The sequence below is a fragment of the Triticum urartu genome, chromosome 4A, assembly GCF_056163025.1.
Source record: "Triticum urartu cultivar PI428250 chromosome 4A, HENAU_Tu73, whole genome shotgun sequence".
Lineage (NCBI taxonomy): Eukaryota > Viridiplantae > Streptophyta > Magnoliopsida > Poales > Poaceae > Triticum > Triticum urartu.
Window position 1 is genome coordinate 597,826,706 of NC_141876.1, and position 23,395 is coordinate 597,850,100.

General features: G+C 40.5%; 2 non-coding genes across 2 annotated transcripts; both read right to left on the minus strand.

Annotated features, from left to right (window-relative positions):
- Nucleotides 1–1,515: 1,515 nt before the first annotated feature.
- LOC125555038 (U6 spliceosomal RNA) lies at nucleotides 1,516–1,618 on the minus strand. Its single transcript, XR_007304495.1, has one exon. It is a non-coding gene; the product is annotated as a U6 spliceosomal RNA (small nuclear RNA).
- A 1,056-nt stretch (nucleotides 1,619–2,674) lies between these two features.
- Nucleotides 2,675–2,777, minus strand: LOC125555039 (U6 spliceosomal RNA). Its single transcript, XR_007304496.2, has one exon. It is a non-coding gene; the product is annotated as a U6 spliceosomal RNA (small nuclear RNA).
- Between the last annotated feature and the right edge of the window lie 20,618 nt (nucleotides 2,778–23,395).

Genomic DNA, 23,395 nt, shown 5'->3' on the forward strand with positions numbered 1-23,395 from the left:
TGTCCGCGTGTTTGTGAGGAGCTGCCCCATTCTGAATTTTGCATGACAGTTTCTGCAGCAACATGGGATTTCCTCATGACCATCAGAATACATGTTCAGGTACGGATTTCTACCGGACCATCAACACTCAGAACAATATATATATATATATGCATGCATGCAGAGAACAATTATACAAGTTCCCCGCAAAAAAAGAACAATTATACAAGGATGTGTGTGTCTATCATACAATTCTACCACTACATGCATGTATTTGTTTATGGGTCATTTACAGTTCACAGGTTATTATGGTCTCTAGGTAAGCTTAATGTAATTTCACATGAGACAATCATCATGTACATACCAAAAGAATATTTGTTTGCATGGGGATGAGATGACTGAATGCTTGTCACTGTATCAATTGCGAGATAAGATAAGCTATCTAAGGAACTTTCTGCCTGGTGGTCTGCTTGGATTATAGGAAGTGTGTATACCTCTGTCTTATAAACCTACATTTATGAACCAAATATGTTCATTTCATTTTTTTTGCTGCATATATGCTTAGGAAGACACAACATACATAGTTTAGTCTTGTTGTTGTTCAGTTCTATTTAACAGATGTAGACCAACTCACAATTCAAATTATTGCACTGACACTTTTCTATTAATAATTGTTTGCCATTAATTTTTCTCCCTGTTGATTTATTTTCTCCTTAGCATCCATCACCCATCATTGCCCCGTGATGTGACTCTCTTTCCCAAATGCACAAACAAATAAATGCCTTGCATGCACTGCAAAATTTGTTCCGTTCAATGTCAGCACATGATCTTCTTACAGTATGTGAACAACAAACTAGAATTTTATTCCTTGGGTTCAGATGTGGCATTTGCTCATTTGATTTTGGGTTAAATTTGTGAGCGAGCTACTTTAATTAGAATGCCAAGAGGTTAGTGTGGAATGAAATTTACTAAGGAATGTAGTGCAAAAGAATTTGTCGAATTTTTTCTATAGCATTAATTCACTCATACAATAAAGCGCCTAGAAAAAAATCATATGGATTCAACCCTCGAATTTTCAATGAAAAGATTTTGGATCAAAAATACCCTAAGGTGGAACAGAAAGACAGCCATGACCACAATTATTATCGAAAGTGGTTGATGTTTGTTATGACAATTTTGACTACAAATAATAGAAAATAGGACAAATATTTACTAGACTCCCTAATGGTGCACACAATGGCGTTGCAGTAGGCAAATGCTAGAGTAGATGGGACACATTGACCCACTTATATATATTATTTTTCTCCCGTTGCAACGCACGGGCATTTTTGCTAGTAGATTAAAAAGCTAAAAAGTTACTATAGAAAGGTTGTATCTGCAATAACAAAGAAGAGAAAGCGTGTGGATCTAAATTTAAAAAGGCAGTATTGAGGACCTCTTTGATAGAGAAAGGAAACTAAAGGGCCTTTCTATATGAATAGCAGCACACGCAAGTGCAGAGAAAGAAGGCTCCAGGGACTTGCGTGGAAAATCTTAAAAAAATTGGACCATTTCTCGATTTGTGCGTGTCATCCTTGCGCAAGGGCCATGCTATTCTTCTCTGTATCTTTCCAATTTTATCGGATGTCCCCGAAGGGACTATGCTAGCTGCCACGCTCTACCTTATAAACCAGTCCGACTCTCCCTGACTGGTCGATGTGGGATTAAACGAACAAGCGTTTGTTTTGCCCATGGCGCTATCCAGCCAAACCTAGACGCCATCGGGCGTGCGGTGGGCCGCCAGTTGCAAGTCGGATCTCTCTTGATGTGGCCCAAATTAATGAAAGAGCATAACATGCCCTCGTATTATTTCGTTAGGGAATAATGAACGATGCTTGGACACTAAAAAGAATATTATAGTTGTTGCCGCATGTGGGGGGAGGGCACATGCACGTTTAGGAAACGAGGGATCAACAAATCCTTTTGGTTGTTCACAATTTATTAAAGATGGATTATGCAAATCGACAAACTTTTTTAAAAAGCAAACCTGTGTGTGAAGGAGATTAGGCGATCAACTTGTTGCCACAAGTACATATTGCAAAGACCATAGTGCCAAAAGGTTCATGCTAAGCTAGCTTACCGTGTCTTTGGTGTGACTAGATATATAAAATGGTATGCAACATATATACTTTTCCACATGAAGATTGAGATTTCACTAGTTGTGACCTGCGTAATTCATCGACCACTAGTTATTGTATGCTAAAGATAGAAAGGTTTGAAGAAGAGATTCTTTTGGGTGTACCAGAATCTAGCATTAGTGTCCGAGAGAGTTTTCTCACAAGTCCTAGATGAGTTTGTTAGGTGGTAACATAATTAAAATAGACTAATGAAACATGTTTTTTTTGCATTATGACTGAATCACAGTTAAGGGTAAGGAACAAAGACAATAAAAAATTGAAGGAATACACTACATGTAGGAGGACTGAAACGGAATACTAATCCATAAACGCGTGATAATAGATTAAAAAGCTAGAAAGTTACGAAAAAGGTTGTATCTGCAATAACAAAGATGAGAAAGCGTGTTGATCTAAATTTAAAAAGGTAGTATTGAGGACCTCTCTGATAGAGAATGGAAAGTAAAGGGCCTTTCTGTAGGAAAAGCAGCACACACAAGTGCAAGAAAGAAGGCTCTAGGGACTTGCGCGGAAAATCTAAAAAAAATTTGGACCATTTCTCGATTTGTGCATGTCATCCTTGCACAGGGGCCATGCTAATCTTCTCTGTATCGTTCCAATTTTCTCGGATGTCCCCGAAGGGACGAGGCTAGCTGTCGCGCTCTGCCTTATAAACCAGTCTGACTCTCCCAGCTGGCCGATATGGGACTAAACAAATGAGCGTCTGTTTCGCCCACGACGCTGTCCAACCAAACCTAGACGTCATTGGGCGAGCGGCGGGCCGCCAGTTGCAAGCCGGATCTCTCTTGATGTGGCCCAAATTAATGGAAGAGCATAACAGGCCTTCCTGTTTTTTCGTTAGGGAATAACGAATGATGCTTGGACACTAAAAAGAATACTATGGTTGTTGCCGGATGTGGGGGGAGGGCACATGCACGTTTAGGAAACGAGGGATAAACAAATCCTTTTGGTTGTTCACAATTTATGAAAGGTGGATTATGCAAATCGACAAACCTTTTTAAAAAGCAAACTTGTGCGTGAAGGAGATTAGACAATCAACTTGTTGCCACAAGTACATATTGCAAAGACCATAGTGCCAAAAGGTTCATGCTAAGCTAGCTTACCGTGTCTTTGGTGTGACTAGATATATAAAATGGCATGCAACATATATACTTTTCTACATGAAGATTGAGATTTCACCAGTTGTGACCTACATAATTCATCGACAACTAATTATTGTAAACTAAAGATAGAAAGGTTTGAAGAAGAGATTCTTTCGGGTGTACCAGAATCCATCACTAGTGTCCGAGAGAGTTTTCTCACAAGTCTGAGATGAGTTTGTTAGGTGGTAACATAATGAAATTAGACTAACGAAACATGCTTTTTTGCGTTATGACCGAATCACATTTAAGGGTAAGGAACAGAGGGAATAAAGAATTGAAGGAATACACTACATGTAGGAGGACCGAAACGGAAGACTAATCCAGAAACGTGTGATAATAGATTAAAAAGCAAAAAAGTTACTACAGAAAGGTTGTATCTGCAATAACAAAGAAGAGAAAGCATGTGGATCTAAATTTAAAAAGGCAGTATTGAGGACCTCTCTGATAGAGAAAGGAAACTAAAGGGCCTTTCTGTAGGAATAGCAGCACACGCAAGTGCAAGAAAGAAGGCTCCATGGACTATTTGGGAACGTAGCATGCAGTTTCAAAAAATTTCCTATGCTCATGCAAGAATTATCTAGGAGATGCATAGCAACGAGAGGGGGAGAGTGTGTCCACGTACCCTCGTAGACCCAAAGCGGAAGCGTTAGCTTAACGCGGTTGATGTATTCGAACGTCTTCTCGATCCAACCGATCAAGCACCGAATGTACGACACCTCCGAGTTCTGCACACGTTCAGCTCGATGACGTCCCTCGAACTCTTGATCTAGCAAAGTGCCGAGAGAGAGTTCCGTCAGCATGATGGCGTGGTGACGGTGATGGTGAAGTGATCCGCGCAGGGCTTCGCCTAAGCACTACGTGAATATGACTGGAGCATAAACTATGGAGGGGCGCCGCACACAGCTTGGAACAATTGATGTGTGTAAGAGGCGCCCCCACCCCCGTATATAAAGGAGGGAGAGGGGAGGAGGCCGGTCCTAGGCGCACCCCAAGTAGGGGAGTCCTACTTGGGCTCCTAGTAGGATTCGGACCCCTTTCCTTTTACCAAAAGGGGAAAGGGGGAAGGAGAGAGAGGAGGAGAAGGAAAGGGGGGCGCCACCCCCTCCCCTAGTCCAATTCGGACTCCTTCCATGGGGGGCACCCCTTGTGGGCTGGCTTTCCTCCCTCCTATGGCCCATATGGCCTATATCTTCCCCCCGGGGGTTCCGGTAACCTCCCGGTACTCCGATATATTGTACCCGATACAATCTGAAACACTTCCGGTGTCTGAATAATATCATCCAATATATCAATCTTTACCTCTCGACCATTTCGAGACTCCTCGTCATGTACGTGATCTCATCTGGGACTTTGAACAACATTCGATTAACCAAATCACATAACTCATATAATACAAATCGTCATCGAACGTTAAGCGTGCGGACCCTACGGGTTCGAGAACTACGTAGACATGACCGAGACACCTCTCCGGTCAATAACCAATAGTGGAACCTGGATGCTCATGTTGGTTCCTACATATTCTACAAAGATCTTTATCGGTCAAACCGTAATGACAACATACGTCATTCCCTTTGTCATCGATATGTTACTTTCCCGAGATTTGATCGTCGGTATCTTCATACCTAGTTCAATCTCGTTACCGACAAGTCTCTTTACTTGTTCCGTAATGCATAATCCCACAACTAACTCTTTAGTCACATTGCTTGCAATGCTTATCATGATGTTCATCACCGAGAGGGCCCAGAGATACCTCTCCGATACTTGGAGTGACAAATCCTAATCTCGATCTATGCCAACTCAACAAACACCTTCGGAGATACCTGTAGAGCATCTTTATAATCATCTAGTTACGTTGTGATATTTGATAGCACACAAGGTATTCCTCCGGTATCCGGGAGTTGCATAATCTCATAGTCAAAGGAATATGTATAAGTCATGAAGAAAGCAATAGCAATAAAACTTGACGATCATTATGCTAAGCTAATGGACGGGTCTTTTCCATCACATAATTCTCCTAATGATGTGACCCCGTTCATCAAATGACAAAACATGTCCATGGTTAGGAAACTTAACCATCTTTGATTAACAAGCTAGTCTAGTAGAGGCTTACTAGGGACACTGTGTTTTGTCTATGTATTCACACATGTATCAAATCTCCTGTTAATACAATTCTAGCATGAATAATAAACATTTATCATGATATAAAGAAATATAAATAAAAACTTTAATATTGCCTATAGGGCATATTTCCTTCAGTCTCCCACTTGCACTAGAGTCAATAATCTAGATTACATTGTAATGATTCTAAAACCCATGGAGTCTTGGTGCTGATCATGTTTTGCTCGTGGAAGAGGTTTAGTCAACGGGTTTGCCGCATTCAGATTCGTATGTATTTTGCAAATCTCTATGTCTCCCTCCTTGACTTGATCACGGATGGAGTTGAAGCGTCTCTTGATGTGTTTGGTTCTCTTGTGAAATCTGGATTCCTTCGCCAAGGCAATTTCTCTAGTATTGTCACAAATGATTTTCATTGGACCCGATGCACTAGGTGTTACAGCTAGATCGGATATGAACTCATTCATCCAGACTCCTTCATTCGCTGCTTCTGAAGCAGCTATGTACTCCGCTTCACACGTAGATCCTGCCACGACGCTTTGCTTGGAATTGCACCAACTGATAGCTCCACCATTCAATATAAATATGTATCCATTTTGTGACTTAGAGTCATCCGGATCAGTGTCAAAGCTAGCATCGACGTAACCATTTACGATGAGCTCTTTGTCACCTCCATAAATGAGAAACATATCCTTAGTCCTTTTCAGGTACTTCAGGATATTCTTGACCGCTGTCGAGTGATCCACTCCTGGATTACTTTGGTACCTCCCTGCTAGACTTATAGCAAGGCACACATCAGGTCTGGTAGACAACATTGCATACATGATAGAACCTATGGCTGAGGCATAGAGAATGACATTCATTTTCTCTCTACCTTCTGCAGTGGTCAGGCGTTGAGTCTGACTCAACTTCACACCTTGTAACATAGGCAAGAACCCTTTCTTTGACTGATCCATTTTGAACTTCTTCAAAACTTTATCAAGGTATGTGCTTTGTGAAAGTACAATTAAGCGTCTTGATCTATCTCTATAGATCTTGATGCCCAATATATAAGCAGCTTCACCGAGGTCTTTCATTGAAAAACTCTTATTGAAGTATCGTTTTATGCTATCCAAAAATTCTATATCATTTCCAATCAACAATATGTCATCCACATATAATATCAGAAATGCTACAGAGCTCCCACTCACTTTCTTGTAAATACAGGCTTCTCCAAAAGTCTGTATAAAACTGATGACCCACAAGTATAGGGGATCTATCGTAGTCCTTTCGATAAGTAAGAGTGTCGAACCCAACGAGGAGCAGAAGGAAATGATAAGCGGTTTTCAGCAAGGTATTCTCTACAAGTACTGAAATAAGTGGTAACAGATAGTTTTGTGATAGGATAAATTGTAACAAGCAACAAGTAACAAAAGTAAATAAAGTGCAGCAAGGTGGCCCAATCCTTTTTGTAGCAAAGGACAAGCCGAAACAAACTCTTATAATAGGAAAAGCGCTCCCGAGGACACATGGGAATATCGTCAAGCTAGTTTTCATCACGTTCATATGATTCGCGTTCGATACTTTGATAATTTGATATGTGGGTGGACCGGTGCTTGGGTGCTGTTCTTACTTGAACAAGCATACCACTTATGATTAACCTCTATTGCAAGCATCCGCAACTACAACAAAAGTATTAAGGTAAACCTAACCATAGCATGAAACATATGGATCCAAATCAGCCCCTTACGAAGCAACGCATAAACTAGGGTTTAAGCTTCTGTCACTCTAGCAACCCATCATCTACTTATTACTTCCCAATGCCTTCCTCTAGGCCCAAATAATGGTGAAGTGTTATGTAGTCAACGTTCACATAACACCACTAGAGGCTAGACAACATACATCTTATCAAAATATCAAACGAATACCAAATTCACATGACTACTCATAGCAAGACTTCTCCCTTGTCCTCAGGAACGAACGTAATTACTCACAAAGCATATTCATGTTCATAATCAGTGGGGTAATAATATGCATATAGGATCTGAACATATGATCTTCCACCAATTAAACCAACTAGCATCAACTACAAGGAGTAATCAACACTACTAGCAACCTACTAGCACCAATCCCGGACTTTGAGACAAGAATTGGATACAACAGATGAACTAGGGTTTGGAGATGAGATGGTGCTGGTGAAGATGTTGATGGAGATTGCCCTCTCCCGATGAGAGGAGCGTTGGTGATGACGATGGTGATGATTTCCCCCTCCCGGAGGGAAGTTTCCCCGACAAAACAGCTCTGCAGGAGCTCTAGATTGGATCCGCCAAGGTTCCGCCTCGTGGCGGCGGAGTCTCGTCCCGAAAAGTTCCTCCTTATTGTTTTCTCATCGAAAGACCTCATATAGGAGAAGATGGGCATCGGAGAGCCACCAGGGGGCCTGCGAGGTAGGGGGGCGCGCCCTAGGGGGGGGGGGGCGCCCCCACCCTCGTGAGAAGGGTGTGGGCCCCTTGGCCTTCATCTTTGGCGAGGATTTTTCTTTATTTCTTTTAAGATGTCCCGTGAAGTTTCAGGACTTTTGGAGTTGCGCAGAATATGCCTCTAATATTTGCTCCTTTTCCAGCCCAGAATTCCAGCTGCCGGCATTCTGCCTCTTTATGTAAACCTTGTAAAATAAGAGAGAATAGCCATAAGAATTGTGACATAAAGTGAAATAACAGTCCATAATGCAATAAATATCGATATAATAGCATGATGCAAAATGGACGTATCAACTCCCCCAAGCTTAGACCTCGCTTGTCCTCAAGCAAAAAGCCGATAACAATAAATATGTCCTCATGTTTAGAGGTAGAGGCGTCGATAAAAATAAAATACGGACATGAAGGCATCATGATTACTCTTATAATAGCAACATATATAGATTTTGTCATATGATTACTTATGTTCAAGTGATGATCTATTCACAATGCAAACGTATAAATCATAAACTTTATTGGGCTCCAACAAACTATAATCTCAGTCATTGAAGCAATTGCAATTTATCATAACATCGGAAAGAGTCTATTTCAGAGCTAAAAAGCAAGTCCACATACTCAACTATCATTTAGTCCTCCATAATTGCTAACACTGACCCAATACTTGTGGTTACGGAGTTTTAATCGGACACAGAGAAAGATAGGGGCTTATAGTTTTGCCCCACAACTTTTTACCTTAAGGGTAATGTCAACAATAATGGTTCATGCGCCCCTACATCCAAGTAGATATATATATATATATATCATGTTCTTTCCAACATGCTGAGCTTGCCAAAGGATAAAATGAAAAAGGAAAGGTGAAGATCACCATGACTCTTGCATAAGGTAGAAGATAATAATAAAGGATAGGCCCTTCACAGAGGGAAGCAGAGGTTGCCATGCGCTTTTATGGTTGGATATATAAAATCTCAATGCGAAAGAACGTCACTTTATATTGCCCCTTGTGATATGAACCTTTATTATGCAGTCCGTCGCTTCTATTACTTCCACATCGCAAGATCGTATAAAGCTTATTTCTCCCACACCAATCAATCATACATATTTAGAGCAATTTTTTATTGCTTTGCACCGATGACAACTTACTTGAAGGATCTTACTCAATCCATAGGTAGATATGGTGGACTCTCATGGCAAAACTGGTTTAAGGATATTTGGAAGCACTATTAGTATTTCTACTTGGTGCTGAGAATTTGGCTAGCATGAGGGGGAAAGGCAAGCTCAACAAGTTAGAGGAACCATGACAACATACTTTATCTCAGATATAAGAAAGACATAACTCATTACGTTGTCTTCCTTGTCCAACATCAACTCTTTAGCATGTCATATTTTAATGAGTGCTCCCAATCATAAAAGATGTCAATGATAATATATCTATATGTGAAAACCTCTCTTTCCTTATTACTTCCTATTAATTGCAACAATGACCAAAGCTATGTCTGCCAATTCCCAACAACTTTTAATCATCATACTCTTTCTATGTGAAGTCATTACTCTCAATAAGATCAATATGAACTTTTTGTTTCTTTTTATTCTTTTTCTCTTTTCTTTTATTCACCCAAGATCATGGCAAAATAATCAAGCCCTTGACTCAACACTAATCTTATTATATATAACTCACGGACTCGATTACATAGAGAGATCATAAAGCAAAACTCAAAACTAGATCATGCCATAAACTTTATTCTACTAGATCAAGATACTACTAATAGGATCGAACTAAGAAAAACGATAAAGATAGGAGTTGTGATTGTGAGACGATACCGGGGCACCTCCCCCAAGCTTGGTAGTTGCCAAGGGGAGTGCCCATACCCATGTGATTATATCTCCTTTGTCGGTGAAGAAGGTGGTGGTGACGGATAATCACACATCGAGCGTAAGAGGTCCTCCAGCTTGCGAATAATGCCCTTGAGTATGACAATATGCTCCTTCAACAAAATATTTTCTTGTGTGAGATTTGTTTTGTATACGAGCTAACTCAATCATCTTGAAAGCTTCGATCTCAGTTGGGGTAAGAAGGTTATGATAAAGTTGAAGGATGTCTTTTGCTGCCGGAGCTTGATCCTCCGTGGCCTTCTTGATCCTTTCATCCTTGTTGATCCTCGTGGGTTCTTCCCTCTTCAGATCTATATTCATTAGCCAAACATCGTTGTCACCATTGTTGGAGGAGGGGGCCGACATGATGCCTAGTCTGGAAAACCCTGACAGAAAACAGCTCGAAACAAGAACATAGGAGGTTTGCGTGATACGGGAGTCAAAATCTTCGGGAGAATATATAATGAATTTTTACCGACCAAAATACGTAACGTGCAAGAAAACAGAGTCCGGAAGGCACACGAGGCGCTCACGAGGTAGGGGGGCGTGCACAGGGGGTAGGGCGCGCCCACCACCCTCGTGTCCTTCCCGGACTGCTACTTATTTTTCTATTTTTCTAAATATTCCAAAACGGAGAAATATTGCCTTAAAAATTGTTTTGGAGTTGGTTTACTTACCGTACCACATACCTATTCCTTTTCGGAGTCTGAAACATTCCGGAAAGTGTCCCTTATGTATTCCTCCGGGGTTACGGTTTCAATAATATTGGTTTCAACATTTATGGGATTACCTGAGATATAATGTTTAAATCTTTGACCATTTACCACCTTCGGATTTGTGCCCTCGAAGTTGTTGATTTTTATGGCACCGGAACGGTAGACCTCTTCGATGACGTAGGGGCCTTCCCATTTAGAGAGAAGTTTTCCTGCAAAAAATCTTAAACGAGAGTTGTATAGCAATACATAATCACCTACGTTAAACTCACACTTTTGTATCCTTTTGTCATGCCATCTTTTAACTTTTTCTTTAAACAACTTGGCATTTTCATAAGCTTGGGTTCGCCATTCATCAAGTGAGCTAATATCAAATAACCTCTTCTCACCGGCAAGTTTAAAATCATAGTTGAGTTCTTTAATAGCCCAATATGCCTTGTGTTCTAGTTCTAGAGGTAAGTGACATGCTTTTCCATAAACCATTTTATACGGAGACATACCCATAGGATTTTTATATGCAGTTCTATAGGCCCATAATGCATCATCAAGTTTCTTAGACCAATTCTTTCTAGACCTATTAATAGTCTTTTGCAAAATTAATTTGAGCTCTCTGTTGCTCAACTCTACTTGACCACTAGACTGTGGGTGATAAGGGGATGCAATTCTATGATTAACATCATATTTAGCAAGCATTTTACGGAAGGCACCATGAATAAAGTGTGAACCACCATCAGTCATTAAATATCTAGGGACTCCAAACCTCAGAAAAATAACTTCCTTAAGCATTTTAATAGAAGTGTTATGATCAGCACTACTAGTTGGAATAGCTTCTACCCACTTAGTAACGTAATCAACAACAACTAAAATATGTGTGTATCCATTAGAGGCAGGGAAAGGTCCCATATAATCAAAGCCCCAAACATCAAACGGTTCAATAACAAGTGAATAATTCATAGGCATTTCTTGACGTCTACTAATATTACCAATTCTTTGACATTCATCACAAGACAAGACAAACTTACGGGCATCCTTGAAAAGAGCAGGCCAATAAAAACCAGATTGCAATACCTTATGTGCAGTTCTATCTCCAGCGTGGTGTCCTCCATAAGACTCGGAATGACACTTGCGTAGGATCTGTTCCTGTTCATGCTCAGGTACACAATGCCTAATAACACCATCTACTCCTTCTTTATAAAGATGTGGGTCATCCCAAAAGTAATGTCTCAAGTCATAGAAAAACTTTTTCTTTTGCTGGTATGTGAAACTAGGTGGTATAAACTTAGCAACAATATAATTAGCATAATCAGCATACCATGGAGTACTACGAGAAGTACTTATAACATTTAATTATTCATCAGGAAAGTCATCATTAATAGGTAGTGGGTCATCAAGAATATTTTCTAACCTAGATAAGTTGTCTGCAACGGGGTTCTCAGCTCCCTTTCTATCAACAATATTCAAATCAAATTCTTGTAGCAAGAGAACCCATCTAATAAGTCTAGGTTTAGCATCTTTCTTTTCCATAAGATATTTAATAGCAACATGATCAGTTTGAATAGTTACTTTAGAATCAACAATATAAGATCTGAACTTATCACAAGCAAATACAATTGCTAAAAGCTCTTTTTTAGTAGTAGCATAATTTCTTTGAGAATTGTCTAGAGTCTTACTAGCATAATAAATAACATTTAATTTCTTATCAACTCTTTGCCCTAGAATAGCACCTACAACATAATCACTAGCATCACACATAATTTCAAAGGGTAAATTCCAATCAGGTGGTTGAACAACAGGTGCAGAGACTAATGCTTTCTTAAGTATTTCAAATGCTTCTACACAATCATCATCAAAGACAAATGATATATCTTTTTGCAATAAATTAGTCAAAGGCTGAGAAATTTTTGAGAAGTCCTTAATGAACCTCCTGTAAAATCTGACGTGACCAAGGAAACTTCTTATACCTTTGATGTCCTTGGGACATGGCATCTTTTCAATAGCATCAACCTTGGCTTTATCAAATTCAATACCTCTTTCAGAAACTTTGTGCCCCAAGACAATACCTTCATTAACCATAAAGTGGCACTTTTCCCAATTCAAGACAAGATTAGTTTCTTCACATCTCTGCAAAACTCGATCAAGATTGCTCAAGCAATCATCAAAAGAGGAACCATAGACGGAAAATTCGTCCATGAAAACCTCACAAATCTTTTCACATAAGTCAGAGAATATAGCCATCATGCATCTTTAAAAGGTAGCAGGTGCATTACATAAACCAAAAGGCATACGTCTATAAGCAAAAGTACCAAAAGGGCATGTAAAAGTAGTCTTTGATTGATCTTTAGCCGACACAGGTATTTGAGAGAAACCAGAATAACCATCTAGAAAGCAATAGTGTGTGTGTTTGCATAATCTTTCTAGCATTTGATCAATAAAAGGTAAGGGGTAATGATCTTTCTTAGTAGCTTTATTTAATTTACGGAAATCAATTACCATCCTATAACCTGTGATAATTCTTTGTGGAATCAATTCATCTTTATCATTAGGAACAACAGTAATACCTCCCTTCTTAGGGACACAATGGACAGGACTTACCCACTCACTATCAGCAACGGGATAAATTATACCTGCCTCCAGAAGCTTGAGTATTTATTTTCTTACCACTTCTTTCATTTTAGGATTCAGACGTCGTTGAGGATCACGAACTGGTTTGGCATCTGCTTCCAAATTTATTTTATGTTGACATAAAGTGGGGCTAATGCCCTTAAGATCATCAAGAGTATATCCAATAGCAGCACGATGCTTCTTCAGAGTTTTCAATAATCTTTCTTCTTCATGCTCTGAAAGGTTAGCACTAATAATAACAGGATCTATCTTCTTTTCATCAAGATAAGCATATTTAAGATTATCAGGCAAAGGTTTAAGCTCAAACACGGGATCACCCTTGGGTGGAGGAGGATCCCCTAGGATTTCAACAGGCAAATTGTGTTTCAGAACAGGTTCCTGTTTAAAGAATACTTCATCTATTTCCCTTCTTTCATTCATGAACATATCATTTTCATGGTCTAGCAAACAGTGTTCTAAAGGATCACTAGGAGGTACGGCAATAGAAGCAAGACCAATAATTTCATCCTTACTAGGCAATTCTTCCTCACGATGTTGTTTACTAAATTTAGAGAAATTAAACATGAACCATATCATCCAAACCAACAGTAACAATATTCTTAGTGCAGTCTATGGTAGCATTGACAGTATTTAAGAAGGGTCTGCCAAATATAATTGGACAAAAGCTATCTTGCGGAGAAGTAAAAACAAGAAAATCAGCAGGATATTTAGTTTTCCCACACAAGACTTCAACATCTCTAACAATTCCAATTGGTGCAATAGTATCTCTATTAGCAAGTTTAATAGTAACATCAATATCTTTTAATTCAACAGGTGCAATTTCATTCTTAATTTCTTTGTATAAGTTATGAGGTATAACACTATCACTAGCACCCATATCACATAAGACATGATAACAATGATCTCCTATTTTAACAGAAATTACAGGCACGCCTACCACATGTCTATGTTTATCCTTATCACAAGGTTTAGCAATTCTAGCAGTTTCACCTTCGAACTGAATAACATGCCCATCAATATTATCAGACAAGAGATCTTTAACAATAGCAATATTAGGTTCTATTTTAACTTGCTCAGGAGGTGTATAAGTTTTAATATTGCTTTTACGAACAACAGTTGAAGCTTTAGCATGATCCGTTACTCTAACAGGGAAAGGTGGTTTCTCAACATAAGAAGTAGGAACAATAGGATCATTATAAGTGACAGTCTTTTCTTCAACTTTAATAGGTGCAGCTACTTTTACTTCTGTGGGAGGATGATATTTAAACCACTTCTCCTTAGGGAGGTCAACATAAGTAGCAAAAGATTCACAGAAAGAAGCTACTATCTCAGAGTCAAGTCCATATTTAGTGCTAAACTTACGGAAAATATCGGTATCCATAAAAGATTTAACACAATCAAACTTAGGTGTCATACCTGACTCCTTACCTTCGTCGAGGTCCCAATCTTTAGAGTTGCATTTAATTCTATCCAATAAATTCCATCTGAATTCAATAGTCTTCATCATAAAAGAGCCAGCACAAGAAGTATCGAGCATGTTGCGATTGTTTTCAGAAAGCCGAGCATAAAAACTTTGCATAATTATTTCTCTCTGGAGCTCATGATTGGGGCATGAATATAACATTGATTTAAGCCTCCCCAAGCTTGAGCAATGCTTTCTCCTTCGCGAGGCCAGAAATTATATATATAATTGCGATCACGATGAACAAGATGCATAGGGTAATACTTTTGATGAAATTCCAGCTTCAATATTTTATAGTCCCATGATCTCATATCATCACATTGCCTATACCATACCAATGCGTCTCCCTTCAAAGATAAAGGGAAGACCTTCTTCTTAGCAACATCATCGGGTATACCTGCAAGCTTAAATAATCCACAGACTTCATCCACATATATTAAGTGCTCATCAGGATGCTTTGTTCCATCTCCTGTAAAAGGATTAGCTAGCAGTTTTTCCATCATAGCCGCAGGAAATTCAAAAGGAGTTTCATTTTCAATAGGTTCAGTAGGTTGAGGAGAAACTCTTTGCTCTACTGGACAGGGTGAAGATACCCCGAACAAGCCCCTCAGAGTATTACTTTCCATAGTAACAAGTGACAGTAAATTTCAGCACACTATATAAATTTTTCCTTACCAAATTCCACCTACCAAAGGCGCTACACTCCCGGCAATGGCGCCAGAAAAGAGTCCTGATGACCCACAAGTATAGGGGATCTATCGTAGTCCTTTCGATAAGTAAGAGTGTCGAACCCAACGAGGAGCAGAAGGAAATGATAAGCGGTTTTCAGCAAGGTATTCTCTGCAAGTACTGAAATAAGTGGTAACAGATAGTTTTGTGATAGGATAAATTATAACGAGCAACAAGTAACAAAAGTAAATAAAGTGCAGCAAGGTGGCCCAATCCTTTTTGTAGCAAAGGACAAGCCGGAACAAACTCTTATAATAGGAAAAGCGCTCCCGAGGAAACATGGGAATATCGTCAAGCTAGTTTTCATCACGTTCATTTGATTCGCGTTCGATACTTTGATAATTTGATATGTGGGTGGACCGGTGCTTGGGTGCTGTTCTTACTTGAACAAGCATCCCACTTATGATTAACCTCTATTCCAAGCATCCGCCACTAAAACAAAAGTATTAAGGTAAACCTAACCATAGCATGAAACATATGGATCCAAATCAGCCCCTTACGAAGCAACACATAAACTAGGGTTTAAGCTTCTGTCACTCTAGCAACCCATCATCTACTTATTACTTCCCAATGCCTTCCTCTAGGCCCAAATAATGGTGAAGTGTTATGTAGTCGACGTTCACATAACACCACTAGAGTCTAGACAACATACATCTTATCAAAATATCAAACGAATACCAAATTCACATGACTACTCATAGCAAGACTTCTCCCTTGTCCTCAGGAATGAACGTAATTACTCACAAAGCATATTCATGTTCATAATCAGAGGGGTAATAATATGCATATAGGATCTGAACATATGATCTTCCACCAATTAAACCAACTAGCATCAACTACAAGGAGTAATCAACACTACTAGCAACCTACTAGCACCAATCCCGGACTTTGAGACAAGAATTGGATACAAGAGATGAACTAGGGTTTGGAGATGAGATGGTGCTGGTGAAGATGTTGATGGAGATTGCCCTCTCCCGATGAGAGGAGCGTTGGTGATGACGATGGTGATGATTTCCCCCTCCGGGAGGGAAGTTTCCCCGGCAGAACAGCTCTACCAGAGCTCTAGATTGGATCCGCCAAGGTTCCGCCTCGTGGCGGCGGAGTCTCGTCCCGAAAAGTTCCTCCTTATTTTTTTCTCATCGAAAGACCTCATATAGGAGAAGATGGGCGTCGGAGAGCCACCAGGGGGCCCACGAGGTAGGGGGGCGCGCCCTAGGGGGGGGGGGCGCCCCCCACCCTCGTGAGAAGGGTGTGGGCCCCCTGGCCTTCATCTTTGGCGAGGATTTTTCTTTATTTCTTTTAAGATGTCTCGTGAAGTTTCAGGACTTTTGGAGTTGCATAGAATAGGCCTCTAATATTTGCTCCTTTTCGAGCCCAGAATTCCAGCTGCCGGCATTCTCCCTCTTTATGTAAACCTTGTAAAATAAGAGAGAATAGCCATAAGTATTGTGACATAAAGTGAAATAACAATCCATAATGCAATAAATATCGATATAAAAGCATGATGCAAAATGGACGTATCAAAAACCATATGCTTTGATCACTTCATCAAAGTGTATATTCCAACTCCGAGATGCTTGCAGCAGTCCATAAATGGATCACTGGAGCTTACACACTTTGTTAGCATCTTTAGGGTCGACAAAACCTTCTGGTTGCATCATATTCAACTCTTCTTTAAGAAATCCATTAAGGAATGCAGTTTTGACGTCCATTTGCCAGATTTCATAATCATAAAATGCGGCAATTGCTAACATGATTTAGACAGACTTAAGCATCGCTATGGGTGACAAGGTTTGATCGTAGTCAACTCCTTGAACTTGTCGAAAACCTTTCGCAACAAGTCAAGATTTGTAGACAGTAACATTACCATCAGCGTCAATCTTCTTCTTAAAGATCCATTTATTCTCTCTGGCTTGCCGATCATCGAGCAAGTCAACCAAAGTCCATACTTTGTTCTCATACATGGATCCGATCTCAGATTTCATGGCCTCAAGCTATTTTGTGGAATCTGGGCTCATCATCGCTTCCTCATAGTTCGTAGGTTCATCATGGTCTAGTAACATGACTTCCAGAATAGGATTACCGTACCACTCTGGTGCGGAACGTGCTCTGATATGTCCATTTTGCATCATGTTTTCTTACTGTTATTTATAATTTTTTATCCATAATAATGCTTTTTGGAGTAATTCTAATGCCTTTTCTCTCATAATTTACAAGGTACACACCAAGAGGGAGAATTCCGGCATCTGGAAATCTGGACCTGAAAAAGCTACTCAGACTACCTATTCTGCACAACTCCAAATGAGCTGAAACTTCACAGAGATTTTTTATGGAATATATAAGAATTACTTGAGCAAATAACTAACAGAGGGGGGCCACCAGGTGGGCACAACCCACCTGGGCACGCCAGGGCCCCCTAGCACGCCCTGGGGGGGTTGTGGCCTCCTCGGCCCACCTTCGGTGCCCATCTTCTGGTATATAGGTCATTTTGACCTAGAAAAAAAATCAGGAGAGGACTTTTGGGATGAAGCGTCGCCGCCTTGAGGCGGAACTTGGGCAGGAGCACTTTTGCCCTCCGGCGGAGCGATTCCGCCGGGGGAACTTCCCTCCCGGAGGGAGAAATCATCATCCTCATCATCACCAACAACTCTCCCATCTTGGGGAGGGCAATCTCCATCAACATCTTCAACAACACCATCTCATCTCAAACCCTAGTTCATCTCTTGTGTTCAATCTTGTTACCGGAACTATAGATTGGTGCTTGTGGGTGACTAGTAGTGTTGATTACATCTTGTAGTAGATTACTATATGGTTTATTTGGTGGGAGATTATATGTTCAGATCCAATATGCTATTTAATACTCCTCTGATCATGAGAATGTTTATCATTTGTGAGTAGTTACTTTTGTTCTTGAGGTCACGGGAGAAATCATGTTGCAAGTAATCATGTGAACTTGATATGTGTTCGATATTTTGATAGTATGTATGTTGTGATTCCTTAGTGGTGTCATGTGAATGTCGACTAGATGACACTTCACCATATTTGTGAAGGAAATATGCCCTAGAGGCAATAATAAAATTATTATTTATTTCCTTATATCATGATAAATGTTTATTATTCATGCTAGAATTGTATTAACCGGAAACATAATACATGTGTGAATACATAGACAAACAGAGTGTCACTAGTATGCCTCTACTTGACTAGCTCGTTGATCAAAGATGGTTATGTTTCCTAACCATAGACATGAGTTGTCATTTGATTAACGGGATTACATCATTAGGAGAATGGTGTGATTGACTTGACCCATTCTGTTAGCTTAGCACTTGATCGTTTAGTTTGTTGCTATTGCTTTCTTCATGACTTATACATGTTCCTATGACTATGAGATTATGCAACTCCCGTTTACCGGAGGAACACTTTGTGTGCTACCAAACGTCACAACATAACTGGGTGATTATAAAGGTTCTCTACAGGTGTCTCCGAAGGTACTTGTTGGGTTGGCGTATTTCGAGATTAGGATTTGTCACTCCGATTGTCGGAGAGGTATCTCTGGGCCCTCTTGGTAATGCACATCACCTAAGCCTTGCAAGCATTGCAATTAATGAGTTAGTTGCGAGATGATGTATTACAGAACGAGTAAAGAGACTTGCCGGTAACGAGATTGAACTAGGTATTCAGATGCCGATGATCGAATCTCGGGCAAGTAACATACCGATGACAAAGGGAACAACGTATGTTGTTATGCGGTCTGACCGATAAAGATCTTCGTAGAATATGTAGGAGCCAATATGAGCATCCAGGTTCTGCTATTGGTTATTGACCGGAGACGTGTCTCGGTCATGTCTACATTGTTCTCGAACCCGTAGGGTCCGCACGCTTACGGTTTTGATGACAGTTATATTATGAGTTTATGAGTTTTGATGTACCGAAGGAGTTCGGAGTCCCGGATGAGATCGGGGACATGACGAGGAGTCTCGAAATGGTCGAGACGTAAAGATCGATATATTGGACGACTATATTCGGACATCGGAAAGGTTCCGAGTGATTCGGGTATTTTTCGGAGTACCGGAGAGTTACGGGAATTCGCCGGGGAGTATATGGGCCTTATTGGGCCATACGGGAATAGAGGAGAGAGGCCAAAAGGAAGGAGGCGCGCACCCCCCCTCTGATCCGAATTGGACAAGGGGTGCAGCCCCCTTTTCCTTGTTCCTCTCCCCCTCTTTCCTTCTCTCCTACTCCAACAAGGGAAGGAGGAGTCCTACTCCTGGTGGGAGTAGGACTCCCCCCCTTGGCGCGCCCTCCTCCTAGGCCGGCTGCCTCCCCCCTTGCTCCTTTATATACGGGGGCAGGGGGCACCCCATAGACACAACAATTGATCATTGATCTCTTAGCCATGTGCGGTGCCCCCCTCCACCATAATCCTCGATAATATTGTAGCGGTGCTTAGGCGAAGCCCTGCGACGGTAGAACATCAAGATCGTCACCACGCTGTCGTGCTGACGGAACTCTTCCCCGACATTCTGCTGGATCGGAGTCCGGGGATCGTCATCGAGCTGAACGTGTGCTAGAACTCAGAGGTGCCGTAGTTTTGGTGCTTGATCCGTCGGGCCGTGAAGACATACGACTACATCAACCGCGTTGTTATAACGCTTCCGCTTTCGGTCTATGAGGGTATGTGGACAACACTCTCCCCTCTCATTGCTATGCATCACCATGATCTTGCGTGTGCGTAGGATTTTTTTTGAAATTGCTACGTTCCCCAACAGTGGCATCCGAGCCAGGTTTTATGCATTGATGTAATATGCACTAGTAGAACACAAGTGAGTTGTGGGCGATATAAGTCATACTGCTTACCAGCATGTCACACTTTGGTTCGGTGGTATTGTTGGATGAGGCGGCCCGGACCGACATTACGCGTACGCTTACGCGAGACTGGTTCTACCGACGTGCTTTGCACACAGGTGGCTAGCGGGTGTCAGTTTCTCCAACTTTAGTTGAACCGAGTGTGGCTACGCCCGGTCCTTGCGAAGGTTAAAACAGCACCAACTTGACAAACTATCGTTGTGGTTTTGATGCGTAGGTAAGAACGGTTCTTGCTCAGCCCGTAGCAGCCACGTAAAACTTGCAACAACAAAGTAGAGGACATCTAACTTGTTTTTGCAGGGCATGTTGTGATGTGATATGGTCAAGACGTGATGAGATATAAGTTGTTGTATGAGATGATCATGTTTTGTTGAAGTTATCGGCAACTAGCAAAAGCCTTATGGTTATCTCTCTATTGCATAAGATGCAAGCACCAAATGATTGCTTTACTTTATCGCTATGCGATAGCAATAGTTGCAAGAGCAATTGTTGGCGAGACAACCATGTGACGACACATTGATATAGATCAAGATGATGGAGATCATGGTGTCTTGCCGGTGACGATGGAGATCATGACGATGCTTTGGAGATGGAGATCAAAGGCAAAGATGATGATGGCCATATCATGTCACATATTTTGATTGCATGTGATGTTTATCTTTTATACATCTTATTTTGCTTAGATCGACGGTAGCTTTATAGGATGATCTCTCACTAATTATCAAGGTACAAGTGTTCTCCCTGAGTATGCACCGTTGCGAAAGTTCTTCGTGCTGAGACACCATGCGATGATCGGGTGTGATAGGCTCTACGTTCAAATACAACGAGTGCAAAACAGTTGCACACGCGGAATACTCAGGTTAAACTTGACGAGCCTAGCATATAACAAATATGGCCTCGGAACACGGAGACCGAAAGGTCGAGCGTGAATCATATAGTAGATATGATCAACATAGTGATGTTCACCATTGAAACTACTCCATCTCACGTGATGATCGGACATGGTTTAGTTAATATGGATCACATGATCACTTAGAAGATTAGAGGGATGTCTGTCTAAGTGGGAGTTCTTAAGTAATATGATTAATTGAACTTTAATTTATCATGAACTTAGTCCTGGTAGTATTAGCATATCTATGTTGTAGATCAATAGCTCGCGTTTAGCTCCCCTGTTTTATTTTTGATATGTTCCTAGAGAAAATTAAGTTGAAAGATTTTAGTAGCAATGATGCGGATTGGATCCGTGATCTGAGGATTATCCTCATTGCTGTAGAGAAGAATTATGTCCTTAATGCACCAGTAGGTGACATACCTATTGCAGGAGCAGATGCAGACGTTATGAACGTTTGGCTAGCTCAATATGATGACTACTTGATATTTTAGTGCACCATGCTTAAACAGCTTAGAATCGGGACTTCAAAGACGTTTTGAATGTCATGGACCATATGAGATGTTCCAGGAGTTGAAGTTAATATTTCAAGCAAATACCCAAGTTGAGAGATATGAAGTCTCCAACAAGTTCTATAGCTAAAAGATGGAGGAGAATAGCTCAAGCAGTGAGCATGTGCTCAAATTGTCTGGGTACTACAATCGCTTGAATCAAGTGGGAGTTAATCTTCCAGATAAGATAGTGATTGACAGAATTCTCTAGTCACCATCACCAAGTTAGTAGAACTTCGTGATAAACTATGATATGCAAGGGATAACGGAAACGATTCCCAAGCTCTTCGTAATGCTGAAATCAACGAAGGTAGAAATCAAGAAAAATATCAAGTGTTGATGGTAGACAAGACCACTAGTTTCAAGAAAAGGGCAAAGGGAAGAAGGGGAACTTCAAGAAGAACAACAAGCAAATTGCTGCTCAAGTGAAGAAGCCCAAGTCTGGTCCTAAGACTGAGACTAAGTGCTTCTACTGCAAAGGGACTGGTCACTGGAAGCGGAACTGCCCCAAGTATTTGGCGGATAAGAAGGATGGCAAAGTGAACAAAGGTATATTTGATATACAGTTTATTGATGTGTATTTTACTAGTGTTCGTAGCATCCCCTCGGTATTTGATACTGGTTCAGTTGCTAAGAGTAGTAACTCGAAACGGGAGTTGCAGAATGAATAGAGACTAGTTAAGGGTGAAGTGACGATGTGTGTTGGAAGTGGTTCCAAGATTGATATGATCATCATCGCACTCCCTATACTTTCGAGATTAGTGTTGAATCTAAATAAGTGTTATTTGGTGTTTGCGTTGAGCATGAATATGATTTCATCATGTTTATTGCAATACGGTTATTCATTTTAGTAAGAGAATAAATTGTTTTCTGTTTACATGAATAAAACCTTATATGGTTACACAACCAATGAAAATGGTTCGTTCAATCTCGATAGTAGTGATACACATATTCATAATATTGAAACCAAAAGATGCAAAGTTAATAATGATAGTGCAACTTATTTGTGGCACTGCCGTTTAGGTCATATTGGTGTAAAGCGCATGAAGAAACTCCATGCTGATGGATTTTTGGAATCACTTGATTATAAATCACTTGATGCTTGTGAACCATGCCTCATGGGCAAGATGACTAAGACTCCGTTCTCCGGAACAATGGAGCGAGCAATTGACTTATTGGAAATAATACATACTGATGTATGCGGTCCGATGAGTGTTGAGGCTCGCGGCGGATATCATTATTTTCTGACCTTCACAGATGATTTGAGCAGATATAGGTATATCTACTTGATGAAACACAAGTCTGAAACATTTGAAAAGTTCAAAGTATTTCAGAGTAAAGTGGAGAATCATCGTAACAAGAAAATAAAAGTTTTCTATGATATGATCGCAGAAGTAAAATATTTGAGTTAACGAGTTTGGCCTTCAGTTAAAATAATGTGAAATAGTTTCACTACTCACGCCACCTGGAACACCACAGTGTAATGGTGTGTCCGAACATCATAACCGTACTTTATTAGATATGGTGCGATCTATGATGTCTCTTACCAATCTACCACTATTGTTTTGGGCTTATGCATTAGAGACAGCTGCATTCACGTTAAATAGGGCACCATCTAAATCCGTTGAGACGACACCGTATGAAGTATGGTTTGGCAAGAAACCTAAGTTGTCGTTTCTTAAAGTTTGAGGTTGCAATGCTTATGCGAAAAAGTTTCAACCTGACAAGCTCAAACCCAAATCGGAGAAGTGCGTCTTCATAGGATACCCAAAAGAAAATATTGGGTACACCTTCTATCACAGATCCGAATGCAAGATATTCGTTGCTG